The sequence below is a fragment of the Gossypium hirsutum genome, chromosome A07, assembly GCF_007990345.1.
Source record: "Gossypium hirsutum isolate 1008001.06 chromosome A07, Gossypium_hirsutum_v2.1, whole genome shotgun sequence".
NCBI lineage: Eukaryota > Viridiplantae > Streptophyta > Magnoliopsida > Malvales > Malvaceae > Gossypium > Gossypium hirsutum.
The window spans coordinates 88524801-88539638 of NC_053430.1; the positions used below are offsets into that span (position 1 = coordinate 88524801).

At 37.6% G+C, this 14838-nt stretch overlaps 1 non-coding gene across 1 annotated transcript; it reads left to right on the forward strand.

Annotated features, from left to right (window-relative positions):
* Positions 1-1931: 1931 nt before the first annotated feature.
* LOC121203820 (small nucleolar RNA R71) lies at positions 1932-2038 on the forward strand. The gene has a single exon (XR_005898755.1). It is a non-coding gene; the product is annotated as a small nucleolar RNA R71 (small nucleolar RNA).
* Positions 2039-14838: the final 12800 nt, after the last annotated feature.

Genomic DNA, 14838 nt, shown 5'->3' on the forward strand with positions numbered 1-14838 from the left:
TTCCTGCTATCAATCTCATCAAAATAGGGTTTTAATCGGGTGTTGTTTACCTTAAAAGTGCCGAACTTGGGGTGACTCACCTCCACCGTACTGAATGGAAAAATACTGAGTACCGTAAGGGGGATTTCCTCATTCGGTGTGGTTGGGACAATGTAAGGATCTGCAGCATCTAGTAAGACTTTATTGCCAACCTTAAGTTGATTAGGAGAGGTATCGGGCTTGTTTTGATGTAGTTTCGATTTATCATGTGTTCTCGGTTTGTGTACTCACCATTCATCTAGCTCCTCTATCCGTAGCCTTCATTCTTCATGAATATGTCCTCTATCATCCTTGGAACATGGCTCGTGAACTTCTTTGTAGCTTAATTTCTGCAAAATCATATTGTTAGTTTTAGTAGATTGATGTGGACTATTACCTTCAATGTTCGATGTGATGCCAGAATTACGAGCTTGAAAGGTGATCATTTCGTCTCCCACACGAAGTGTAAGCTCACCTGTGCCAACATCAATAATTGTTTTAGCAGTTGCTAAAAACGGCCTTCCTAAAATCAAAGGGGTGTTATTATCCTTCTCTATGTGTAGAACAACGAAATCAATGGGAAATATGAACTTATCTACTTTCACGAGTACATCTTCAATAATACCCCTAGGAATTCTTATAGTTTTATTTGCCAATTGAATGCTCATCCTAGTTTGTTTAGGTGTCCCAAGACCTAGTTGCTTAAACATTTTGTAAGACATTACGTTAATACTAGCCCCTAAATAAGCTAATGCATGACTTATATCTAAACTACCAATTAAATAAGGAATTGTAAAACTCCCTGGATTTTTCAATTTGAAGGGTAGCTTATTCTGTAGAATAGTTGAGCAGACTGCGTTTAGCTCCACATGCGACACTTCGTCCAACTTCCGCTTATTTACTAAGAGCTCTTTTAAAAATTTCATTGCATTTGGCATCTGCGACAAAGCTTCAATAAACAGTAGGTTAATATGTAATTTTTTCAAAAGTTTGAGGAATTTACCGAATTGTTTGTCTGAGCGGTCTTTCCTTTTCGCGTTAGGGTATGGGACATGAGGTCTATATTCTTCATTCATCATTTTGTTATGACTTACCTCACTTTTACCTTTGCTCACCACAATTTCTTGCATCAATTCTGGCTCAGGCACAATGAATCCTCCCTTATCTTGAGTACTAATTGCGTTGAGGTGTTCCCTTGGGTTAGGTTCAGTATTACTTGGTAAGATACCTTGTGGTCGTTCGGAGATTAGTTTGGATAGCTGGCCTATTTGAGTTTCGAGTCCTTGGATCGATGCTTGTTGATTTTTAAGTGTTGTCTCGGTATTTTGGAAATGGGTTTCCAACATTGATATGAATTTTGAGAGCATCTCCTCAAAGTTTGGTTTTTTCTCTGTTGATAAGGTGGCTGTTGAAAATCCTGAGGGTTTTGTGGCTTTTGATTCCCTTGACCTCCCGAGGAGAAATTTGGGTGGTTCCTCCAACCTGCATTATAAGTATTACTGTATGGGTTATTTTGAGATTTAAAGTTATTATTTCCTATATAGTTGACTTGTTCCTCTTCGATTGTAGGATTGAAGGATTGATATTCTGTATGCACACCTCTTCCACTTGAGTCACACCTCATTATTGGATGTACCTGCGTAGAACTAAGAAAACCATCAATCTTTTTATTGAAAAGTTCTACCTGATTTGACAACATAGTAACTGAGTCGACGTTATAAATGCCGGTTGTTTTTGTTGGCTTAGTCCTCATGACTTGCCACTGATAGTTATTCTGTGACATTTCTTCAATGAATTCATAAGCCTCTTCAGGTATTTTGTTGTTGATGGTTCCGCCAGCAACTGCGTCAACCATTTGCCGAGTCAAGGGATTCAAACCATTGTGGAATGTTTGTACTTGCAACCAAAGTGGTAACCCATGGTGAAGGCACCTTCTCATTAAGTCCTTGTATCCCTCCCATGCATCGTAAAGTGTTTCTAAGTCCATCTACACAAAAGAAGAAATATCATTACGTAATTTAGCCGTTTTAGCGGGCGAAAAGTATTTTAGTAAAAATTTTTCAGTCATTTGTTCCCGAGTAGTAATTGACCCTCGTGGTAATGAGTTCAACCACTGTTTAGCTTTGTTCCTCAATGAAAAACAAAATAATCGAATATGAATGGCATCATCAGAAATGCCATTGATTTTAAATGTATCGCAAAATTCCAGAAAGTTTGCTAATTGAGCGTTGGGATCTTTATCCTGCAAACCATCAAACTGAACAAATTGCTGTATCATCTGAATAGTGTTAGGTTTTAATTCAAAAGTATTTACAGCTACAGCAGGTTTAACTATGGTAGATTCAGTTCCTGTTAGAGAAGGTTTAGCATAATCATACATAGTACGTGGAGCAGGATTTTGATTAGCCGCAATTGTAGGAGGTAGCTGATTGCCTTGGTTTTCAGCCATCTCTTCGGTTGGGGGTTGAGTATCATCTTCTTGCTCGTTCTCCATGTATCGTAAGCTGCACCTTATTTCTCTTTGGTTTCTACGAATTGTACGATCGATTTCTTCGTCAAAAAGTAATGGTCCCGACAGGTTTCTTCTAGTCATAAACTATAAAAACCTGCCAAGAGAAAGAATAAGTAAATTAATAAATAATAATTAAATTAAATTAAATTGCAAGAAAAATAAATTGCTAAAGTAATAAAAATTTAGCGTTCCTAATATTTTAGTTCCCCGACAATGGCGCCAAAAACTTGTTCGCGTGATTCATAACAAGTGATAAATATTTATAATGAAGATCAAGCCTAGACTAACTATTATCACGACGAAAAGGCAAGGGTACCTATCGAACAATAGTTTAGTAATGGTAAGATTGGGAGATCGTACCCAAGGGAACCAAAAGTACTAGTAATAACTATCTTTTTATTATCTAGCCTAAGAATAGAAGGGGTTTTATTTGTTTTAATTAACTAATTATCTAAACTAAGAACGCACAGAGAAAAGAATTGGGGAATTGCTTTTGGGAAAATCGATTGACTTGAGATAATACCTAAGGAAAAATCCACCTAGACTTTACTTGTTATTCTAGCTCCGAACCGGACGATTTATTCATTCAACTTGTTCCGTAGAGATCCCTAAGTTATGTTATTATCCCTATTTAAGACTAATAACGTCTAATCCCTAAATTGAATAACCGAGACTTTTCTCTAATTAACACTCTAGGGTTGCATTAACTTGATTTATGGATTCCCTTATTAGGTTTCACCCTAATTCGGCAAAATCTTGTCACCTTATTTCTAGGCGCGCAATCAACTTCGCCTAATTATGACAAAAGTACTCTTAGACAGGGTCTATTCCTCCTCTGAATAAGAGCATGTCTTGAATCAGTATCCTGGGATATCAAAACAAGAATTAAGAACACATAATTAAGAACAAGTTAAATATTTATCATATGATTCAGAAAATAATATCAAGATTCGTCTTAGGTTTCATTCCGCTTAGGTATTTAGGGGATTTAATTCATAACTAAATAAGAAAACATCTCAAAAGAATAAATAATACAAAACATAAAGAAAACCCAAAACTCTTGATGGGAAATTGAGGAGAGATATTCAGTCTTGATGATGAATCCGGCTTCTGAGATGGATCAATCGACTTTCTTAGGGTAATTCCTTACCCCCTTCTCCGTCCTCTTCTAGGGTGTATTTATAGGCTTTGGAATGCCTAGAAGCCCTCAAAAGTGGCCTTTTCCGAATTGGACTTAACTTGGGCTCGGTAGGGACACGCCCGTGTGCCACGGTCGTGTTTAATCCGTTAAATTGAACACGGCCGTGTGGGTCAATGACCAGGCCATGTGAATCGTGAAAGCCTTGGTCGACACCCTCAAAAGACACTGGTGTGTGAGATGCCCGTGTGGCAAGGCTTAGGCCGTGTCATCTTCTTAATTTGGTCTGTTTTGTCCCTTTTTGGCTCGTTTTTGGCTCCTTTTGACTCTTGGTGCTCTCCTGAGTACAAAATATGATATTAAAGCATTAGGAGCATCAAATTCACCAATTCTAATGAGAAATCATCTATAAAATGCATTAAACATGGGGTAAAAAATATGTATAATTTATGGTTTATCAGATGTATTTCCTAAAGAACTTCCTGGTTTGCCTTCAAACCGTGAGGTCGAATTCGGCATTGAGCTCCTACCTGGAACAACTCCAGTGTCCATTTCCCCTTATAGGATGGCACCGAAAGAGCTGGTAGAGTTAAAGGCTCAAACTCAAGAGCTATTGGACCGAGGATTCACTCGATCGAGTGTCCCCGTGGGGAGCACTGGTGTTGTTTATGAAGAAGAAGGGTGGATCCATGCGCATATGAATTGATTATCATCAATTGAACAAACTGACTATCAAGAACAAGTACCCTTTATTGATGATAGATGATCTGTTTGACCAGCTGCGAGGAGCCACAATTTTATCCAAGATAGATCTTCGGTATGGGTATCATCAGTTGAAGGTTAAGGAGGCTGATGTGTATAAGACTGCGTTTAGAACTCGCTATGGTCATGACGAGTTTCTAGTGATGCCGTTTGGATTGATGAATGCACCAGTGGCTTTCATGGATTTGATAAATCGAGTATTTTAGCCTTATTTGAATCAGTTCGTAGTTGTGATTATAGACAACATTCTGGTATATTCAAGGACCGAAGAGGATCATGATGCGCATCTTTGAATTGTCTTACAAATTTTGAGGGAAAATTAGCTTTACGCAAAGTTCAACAAGTGTGAGTTCTGGCTGCGAGAAGTGACGTTTCTGGGTCATGTAGTGTCGGCAGAGGGAATTAGGGTGGATCCTCGAAAAATTTAAGCTGTAGTGGATTGGAAACCACCAAAGATGGTATCTGAGATTCGAAGCTTTCTGGGTCTGGCTGGGTATTACAAACATTTTGTTGAAGGGTTTTCACTGATTGCTGCACCTCTAACCAAGCTACTGTGTAAAGGGGTACCATTCAATTAGACTGATAAACAACAAGAGAGTTTTGAGAAATTGAAGGATGTTTTGACTAAGGCCCCTGTTTTGATACAGCCAGAGTCAGGGAAGGAATTTATTGTCTACAGTGATGCGTCGCACATTGGATTGGGTTGTATGTTGAAGAAAGAGGGTAAAGTGGTTGCTTACGCGTCTCATCAGCTTAAGCCTCATGAGGCGAATTACCCCAGATTTAGAGTTAGTTGCGGTGATATTTGCACTAAAGATTTGGAGACAATACTTATACCGTGAAAAGACTATTATTTTCACAGATCATAAAAGCCTCAAGTATCTCCTTACTCAGAAAGAGCTGAATCTTAGGCAACGGAGGTGGATAGAGTTACTTAAGGATTATGATTGTTCAATTGAGTACCACCTTGGTAAAGCTAATGTGGTAGCTGACGCACTGAGCCTTAGGGTTGTATCTGATTTGAGAGCAATGTTTGCTCGTCTCAGTCTATTCGATAATGGTAGCTTGTTAGCTGAACTGCAAGTGAGACTGGCTTGGACTGATCAAATTAAGGAGAAACAATTGCTAGATAAGTCGCTAGTTTCTCGTTATTGACAAGTCAAGAATGGTGAGACTACATATTTTGGGCTAAATAGTGAAGGAGTATTATGTTTTTGTGGAAGAGTTTTCATGCCGAGAGATTAGAGTTTGAGGCAGTCTATACTACAAGAGGCGTATAGTAGCTTATATGCTATGCATCCTGGTGGGAACAAGTTATACCGAGATCTTTGTGAGCTGTACTAGTGGCCAGGGTTGAAACGTGGAGTTACTAATTATGTGAGTAAGTGCCTGACATGCCAGCAAGTTAAGGCTGAGCATCAACTACCTTCTGAGTTACTGCAGCCAGTTAAAATTCCACTCTGGAAGTGAGAGAGGGTAGCCATGGATTTTGTAAGTGGGCTACCCTTAATGCCTACTAAGAAGGATTTGATATTGGTGATTATAGACCGATTGACTAAATCTGCCTATTTTACCGATCCGCACTGATTATTCGTTGCAGAAGTTGGCCAAGTTGTATGTGTTCGAGATTGTGAGAGTGCATGGTGTACCAGTTTCTATCATATCTGACAGAGATCCTAGATTCACATCTCAGTTCTGGAAGAAGTTACATGAGGCTTTAGGTACAAGATTGGATTTCAGCACTGCGTTCCACCCTCAGACAGATGGGCAGTCAGAGAGGGTGATTCAGATACTGGAAGACATGTTAAGAAGTTTTATAGTTAATTTTAGAGGCAACTGGGAGGATTATTTTCCATTGGCAGAGTTTGCGTATAACAATAGCTACTAGTCCAGTATTCAAATGGCACCGTATGAGGCGTTATATGGTCGTAGGTGTTGTACTCCTACCTGTTGACTGAATTGGGTGAGGGCCAGAATTAATTTTCAATACAGAAGACAAGGTAAAGTTGATTCGAGATCGATTAAAGGAAGCATCTGATAGGCAGAAGTCTTATGCAGACCTAAAGCATAAAGAGATCGAGTACTTGGTGGGGGATTATTTCTTTCTTAAAGTCTCACCATGGAAGAAAATTTTGAGGTTTGGGCAGAAAGGCAAGCTTAGCCCTAGGTTTATTGGGCCTTATCGAGTACTTAAGCATGTGGGACCGGTCGCTTATCAACTTGAGTTGCCTCTAGAGCTGGATAGGATTCATGACTTGTTTCACTTTTCAATGCTGAGGCGGTACCTTTTTGATCCCTCGCACATCGTGTCAGCTGAGGAAATTAAGGTTAGGCTTGATTTAACTATCGAGGAAAAACCGTTGCAGATATTGGATTATTTTGTTAAAGTATTAAGGAAGAAATCTGTTCCACTGGTCAAGGTGCTTTGGCGTAACCACGGTTCAGAAGAGGCCACGTAGGAACTAGAAGAGGCGATACGACATCAATGCCCTCACTTATTCTGACCAGGTAAATTTTGGGGCTAAAATTTTTTTAAGGAGCGTAGATTTGTAACGGCCCAAAAATGTAGGGTTTATAATTTTTCATGCTTTGACACAAATTTCATGTTTGCTTTATTGGATTAGTGATTTGGGTGTGTTTGGGAGTGTTTAGGAAGCCTAGGTTCAAATCTGGGCCTTGGCAAAATTTTTAGTTTTATTCTTAAGGGAGACTGGCTGTTAGCGGTTAGGATTTATGTTTAAGTGTGTGGGATTTTATGTCACAAAAAGCCTTGTGGCTTAGTGTCAAGTAGTGTATGGGTCATCTAAAGGGGGCATGGGTTCGAATCCCATGGCAAGCAAGGAGCATTTATTTTGCTACCAAGGGACGGCAAAGTTGGTGTTGTGTTTAAACTTTGGTGGTAGAGAGTTTGAATGAGTCATGAGGTTGTTATGGAGGATATCAAGGATAGATAAGGGGAGAAAATCTTCGAGATTTTCAAGGAATTCAAATTGGAAGGAGTTGTAGCCGAATAGGGGTGCTTGTGGGTGCAAATTCGACTAAAGGTGTTTTGGGAGTGCATTTTTGACAATTAGTGTGAGAGTAGGGTCCAAACTCCTCCTCTTCTATTTTGGGTTTTGTTCTTTTTGACATTTTTGGTACCATTCTCCCTTGTGCCGATCTCTTTCCGTGCCTTTCGGGATTTAAGCCAAATTTCCTTGTCTTCATTTCATTCTTTTATTCTATTTTGTGCCGAATGACATGACCTTCTTCTCTCTTTTCTTCTAAGTCTTTGACCGAATTCTTCCTTTCTCTAATATCCATTTCTCTTTTCTCCTCGTCACACTCTTCTTTGGCCCTCTTACTCTTAACTGTGTTTCCCTCTTGGAGCCTTGACTGAATCCCTCTTGCCTCCTCTCCCTTTCGACTCATTTAGGCCTTTCTCTGAGCTAGCCGAATGCTCTTTTGCCTAGCCAAATCTCTCCCTGCTTGATCAAGGTAACTGAGTTTCCTCTTGGATTACCGAAATCCTAGCATTAGCTGAGCCTTGTTATTGCTATCTCCAATATGTGGGTTCACAGTTGTGCCACTTCTCTTTCTTTTTGCTCTACTATAATAGTCTTTCTCCCTAATCCCTTTCTTTTTATCGATTATTGTTAAGGGGTGCATTCGTGGTATCGTGTGCTTGTAGTTTATGTTGGGAAAAGCCGAATACTGTTACTCTCCTCTCTTAGTCCTTGTTTCGGTAAGAAGCTCACATGGTTAAAGTTGATTATATTTAAGGTTGTGTAACAAAGTGGACCTTAATGCAGATCGTTGCCAATAAGTGGGTGATTGTGGGTTAAGGGTGGTTTGAACCCTACTTCTGCTATCAAGGTAAGCGGTATATTATGTTGGGAATTAAGAAATAATAAGAAAGTGGTTAATCCAAGTAACTAAAAGCTGACTTTGGATTGTTATTTTGGATTTAGGTTGGCCGCGTGGTGATTGCTGTTTTCCTCTCCAAAAAGGATTGTAAACGTAAACCCAAACTGTTGCTACTACCAAAACGATGAACAATGGTGTGTATTAACACCATTACGTTGTTGTGAATCGGCAAAAGCCAAAAAGTTGAAAAGCTGAAACTTCGGCATTTGAGGCCTCACGAGTGTGCGAACGCCCGTGTGGTAAACTGAGCCTACAAATCAGGGACAACAGACTGTAGAGGCCGCCACGAGCGTTTTTATGAGCTTAGGCCGTTATGGGCTCTTTGGACTGAGATGGGCCGTGTGGGCCCAATGGGCCGTGGGGATCGCACGAATAAAGTTTACGATAAGTGACAAATAATGGAGTGGGCTATGGGACCGCAAAGTCACAACAAAAATTGGGCTGTTTGGGCCACACGAGCATGTGGGCCCACTTGGGCCGAGTAACGAGCCTCGGGCCCATTTACACTTCTTGGGCCATACGGGTTATCTGAGTCATTTGAGATGACTGCAGACCTTTTAAAGGGTCGTTATCTGTACCGAGACCCTAAAAGTAGTTAAATGACCAAAATACCCTTGAGGGGTAAAATTACTATTTTAACCCTAACGGATGGAAATGACCATTATACCCTAGAGGTAGGTTGAGTGATGAGCGTATGATATATGCATGACTATATCTGAGTATGAAATCTTGCATACGTGTAATATTTATGACTTGACATTTTACATTAGGTTGGGATTCTGATTCGGAGGAAGTACTGTATAAGTGGCTTTGCCACGTTTTACTATTCTGGTGGCTTTGCCACGTATTCTGATATTAGTGGCTAGACCACGTTTACTTTTATTAGTAGCTTTGATGCGTTACTGTTAGTAGCTTAACTGTGATATTGGTGTGCTAGCTGGGTGGGTCGATTTAATCCCCACATGGTGTGTTGGTTGGTATGGGTGGTGTATTGGTTGGTACAGGTGGTGTATTGGTTGGTACAGGTGGTGTGTTGGTTGGATTGGGATGGGTTGCATACCTGCGCTGTGCTATTACTGTTTAGGGATTAGGCCCACACCATCTATGTATAGGGCTAAGGCCTAGACTGCACTATTACTGAATAGGGCTCAGGCCCAATCAGTTACTGTATGCACTGTTTACTGTTTGATTGGTAGGGGATTACACACTGAGTTTTTCGTAAACTCACCTTTCTTTTAAACTATGTAGCTAATCCCCAGCCTTAGATGATTTGGAGCCGCGAGGGGCTCAAAGGTGCCACATGACGCAGATTGTTTGATTATGACTTAACTTATTCAAAAATTTTATATTTGGGTTTTTAATTATGTAATAAGGCCATTTGGGGAATTTTTTAAATTTTATCGGGCTTTTGATTTCGTGTTTTAAATTGCTAGAGTAAGAACATTGAGTCTTCACAATAATAATGATTTCAAAGAAAAACTGGAATTTTTAACCTTAAGGCTTTCAACTAGTAAAGCTTCTGCTGTTTTAAACGGATTATGAAATCAGTAATAACAAACGTTTTGATAAGTTAATTTTAGATGTAATAACGGAAATCACCAAGTTTTCTCAAGCAATAAATACTAAATGGGTTTTTACTCAAAAACAGTTTTCACCAACAAGTTCAAGTTTTAGAATGCACTTTGATGTGATACGTCAGATTCGGTCGTAAGGGTATTACAAGTAAGTATCGAGTTATCGTCTCCACAGGGATTGTATTTGTGCTAAGTCACTTAGTTTGTAAAAGTGTATTAACAATTTGATAAAAAAAACAATATAATTGAGAAGTGATAAAAAATTAAGTATATGAAACTAAATGCAATGATCCCTAATGTAATTTATCCTAAGTATGCAAACTATATGAATGAGATAGACTTTAGCAGAATTAACACAATAAGCAAAAATTATAACATAAATAAGCTAGGACAATTACTTAAATGAAACTCAAATTATTATCAACATTCTTATCAATATTCGGAAAAACACTCCATAGCAATTCGATCTTTCATGAGTTTGGAAACCACGTTAGGTCCTTTCGGAATCCTTTACTTACTAATCCTTATTTACTAAGGGTTTCTTAGTATTTGTGTGAGGTAACATGAACGTGTTGGGTTTGAAACAGTTTAATCACACAAATCTAAAAACTATGTAGATAATAGAGCCTGGTTAGGGATGTTATGCAACCTGCAATTTAATCGGTTAAGGATCTAAATTGAGCATGCACGTTTCAATTATGCGTCCATTAGCCATCGTCTGGTTAGGATCTCTCAGCTAATTCAGGTGCATTTCAATCACCTATGAACGAAATATAGACTTGATTTTAATTGAAAACATGATTTATTGAGGCACAGATATTATAAGCATGAATCAAACAATTATTATTAAATCAAAACAATCATCCTAGCTTAAATGAAATTAAGCTATCATTGTTGTTGTAAACCAGAACAAAGAACACATAGCAAACATTCTTGAATTAAATTAAAGTAAGAAAGATTAAACCCAATTCAGAGTGGATGTCACCCAAGACTCTGACTGATGAGGGCTCCTTCGTTCCTTCGCTTTTCTCCTTTGCTGATGGCTCCCCAAGGTAGCTGACCAAGGGTTCTTTAAGAGGCTAATTTGCTCAAAATATTTATTCCAAGATGATGATAGGTGTGAGGACTAAGAAAGCTAAGAGAATTGAGAGAGGATAGAATGCTGAATGAATGAGGGATGAATGAGGGATGAGGGATGATTGAAAAAGTGAGAAAAGGGCTCTTATTTATAGGTGAGGCATTGGAGCTAGTTTGCTAAAAATAGGAGTGTCCACCTTTCAAAACACCTTCCAAGGGTGGCCGGCCATGAATTGAGGGAATGTGGCTGATGTTGCTTGATTCTTGGTCAATTTGAGTGCCACAACAACTCAGGGCTAAGACTCGGTCACTAGCAAATCTTCGAGAAAATCTCTGATTTCTTCAACTCTTCAAGGACCTTGTGTAATTAAACCAAAAAAGATGGTCTATGAACCTCCATATTCAGCTGAATTTTCAGTTGACTTGGCCTTCCATTTGGACAGTTTTGTAATCAAATTAAAGCTCTCACACCTATCCAAAAATAAATCAATAAGTTAGAGGACCAAAGATTTAAATTTTACCAACTTAATTAAATTAATTAAAACCCAAATTATTAATAAAATATTTTAAAATTAATTATTAAATATAATTTTATATTTTATTATTTAATTTAATCATGCATGGCCCACTTTATGTCATAAAATATAATATGCTGAATTAAATATAAAATAAGCCATTTTGTGCATGAAAACTATATAATAAAGCATAAAATCACATTTTAATAATTTCTATGTCCTGTTTTCATATTTTCACATATTTCATTAATTTATTAAACAATTACTTGGTTTTAACAACAAATATAAGTAAAGAGGTGATCATTTATATAGGAAAAATCCTATATATTTTTCAGTTTATACACCCCCAAACTTAAATAATTGCTCGTCCCGAGTAATGTTCATGCACAGCACAAGGTCTCACTAAAGAAAAATTGCTAAAAGTGTAAGCAGCATCAATCATTGCCCCATAATCATGTATGAATAAATTCATGCTCATCGATCTTCTTCATTAACTAGTAATTCATATGCAACCATTTTGAAACTTTTATACTAAGTTTCAAGGTATGCTAACATGAATCATAGTATGTATATACGTCACAGCCATAGATAATATTCTTTCATTCAACATAATTTCTCATCAATCAAGCAAAACAATCATAAAGCTTATTTATAATCTTCATATGTTGAACTTAGGACTTCCTCTCCACTAATGTAGGTGACATAATCATCAAATCAATAGGTCTTTTATAAGGTTGTAATAGGGCTCGGTCAAAGGTAGGGATTTTAAAAGATGGGATATTTCGGTTTCAAGATCTTAACCTTTAACTTTGTCTTGGTTTTCTCGTAATAGAACCTTTTTCTTTACGTGAACCTTTGGAACGCCCCCAAACTTATTTTGAACTTAAGCTCATACATTTTTTTCCTCTTTGAAGACTGAGCAAACTTTTCTTCGCCCTTTTTTTTATAAGCATGAGCACATACATTTTTATGAAAATTTCCTCAAATGTTGATTACCAAGACAACTTAAGTTAAGATAGGTGCACAAAATTAGGATAACTTACAAAGATGGTAATGTGGCATGTAATGTAGGTTCATTGCAATACACAGGTCTTTAAGCTCAAAATTTTAGTTTCAAGGGTCTAATATCATAAGGTGGGCTTGAAAAGGCTCAAACGATCCAAAGAAAATGGTGCCTATATGATTTTATATTTTTATGTCTCATAGGATTTCGCCTCAAGAAAGTTTTTAAGTCAATTTTAAAGATATAAACCTTCATGCATGTCTAATCTCAAAAGAAACAAAGTTTTCATGGAAAACATTACCGAAGACTGAGATCATACAATCATTTTGTTCTTTATGATAACATATAGTTATTTAGACAAAATCATCATTCATGCTTGTATACAAGCTATCTTATTAACAAATAATTTCTCTAAACATTCATTTATTAAAACATACTCATGAAAGAAATAATTGAAACATACTTGAAAATTTGAGCAGCAATTATTTGCCTTACCCCCCTTTCAAAAGAAGCAATGTCCTCATTGCAAGAACAAAGTAATGAATGAAAACTAAACACCAGGTAGGGTTAAAAAAAAGAGAGGTGAGTCATTAAGACTGCTTACATACCAAGTCTTTCCTCATAATCCAAGCATTTATTCATGCTTGCTATGTTTTATTTTGCAGAAATTAAATCCTAGTTACTAAAGAAACAAATTCCTAAAGACCTAAAATAAATAAATAAAAAGACAAGAATTCTCCCTTTTATTCTTTTGACTCATTCTCCTTGTCTTCTTTAGCTCCTTCTCCGCTTGTATAATCAGTATTGTCTATCCATGTCTCAAAGATTGCATCTGGGAACTCAGGAACAAAAGTGTTAAAGATATTTTTAAAGTATTTCGAATAGAATCATCTCTAATTTTTTTATATTTCCAGTAATTTTGTTGTTGATTGTGCATGAACTTGCACATATCCATCAACATTGACAACACTGATTTCCTTGAAGTACATACAGAAGTTAGCAAGGGAGTTCTATATTCAGGTTCAACACTTAGCTTGACTGGTTCTTCTTCTGGCTCAACCCTTGGTTCAAGGTCTTCAACTTGTTTGTTATCATATTCTTCTTCTTCAGTGTTTGAAATTGATTCAGTTTCAATTTTGTTCATTGACTCCTCAGTACTTGGCTCAGTTGGTTCTTCTTGCTCACCTTGATTCAGCTCATGCACTTTCTCTATTAACCTTTCTAGATCATGACTTGTAATGCACCCTTGGACATATTGCCCCTTCAAATTCTCTTGTGTTTTAACATGAGCCCTTAAGCAAAGTGAAGTGATTAATGATGGGAAATAAGCACTTCCTGTCTTCTTTTTAGCACAGTCATAAATCTCTTTGAGAATAATTTTCCCAACATTAATGGACTTTTCTGTCAAGATTGTGTATAACAAGAGCATTCATTCCATCAAGATGGTGGAACTGTGTGAGATAAGCATGAAATTGTAGCGAAGAAAATAAAACCATACCTTTGCTACTGGTTTTAGGTATTCCCTTCAGCAAGAATGGCTCCCATACTTTCTTATAATCCATTGGGATCCCGAATTTGTTACAACATCAAGCACTTGTTGAAGAAAATCCCAATTAATGTTGTTCATCAAAGGGTAGTACTCATCTTCTTCAACATCAGGTAAGTTAAACAAATCATTTATGGACTTAGAGTTAATAGGTACCTTTTTCTTCTGAACAATGACCTCAATGGCATCTTGTATGGTCAAACTTGCATAGAATTTCGAACTAGTTCATCATCGGGAAGTGAACAAGCATCACAAAATCGTTCCCGCTTGAGTGCATTAACTGTCTTTCTAATTGGCACAGGGACAACCATCAAATCATTACTTTTCAAGTTAAAACCTTTTTCCGACATCATAGGTTGATGCTTGAAAATTGAATCAAATCTCTCTTTCACTTGTTCATTGATCACAATCAGGTTTTCAAGAGTAGTCATTGACGATCTAGTTCTTTTACGAGACATGGTATTTTCTCAAAAATTCGGCAAAGTTCTGCTTATAGGGGAAGAAGAGAAAACGACAAGTGGGTAGGACTTGCTTGGAAAACCTTGCGATGGTGAAGAGGTTACGGCGGTGAAGGTAACATACGGCAACAATGGTGGTGTACGGTGGTGATAACGGCTACGTGCGATAGCGACATTGATGCCCTGGCGATTTCTTTGCGGCAAAAATAGGAGATTTCGACAAAGGGGAAAAGAACTAGGGTTTCTTTTAGGATTTGAGGTTGACGGCACAAGAGAAAAGTTTAGGAATTTTTTGGGGTTTAAGCAAATTGCTTTGAGGGATATGAAAA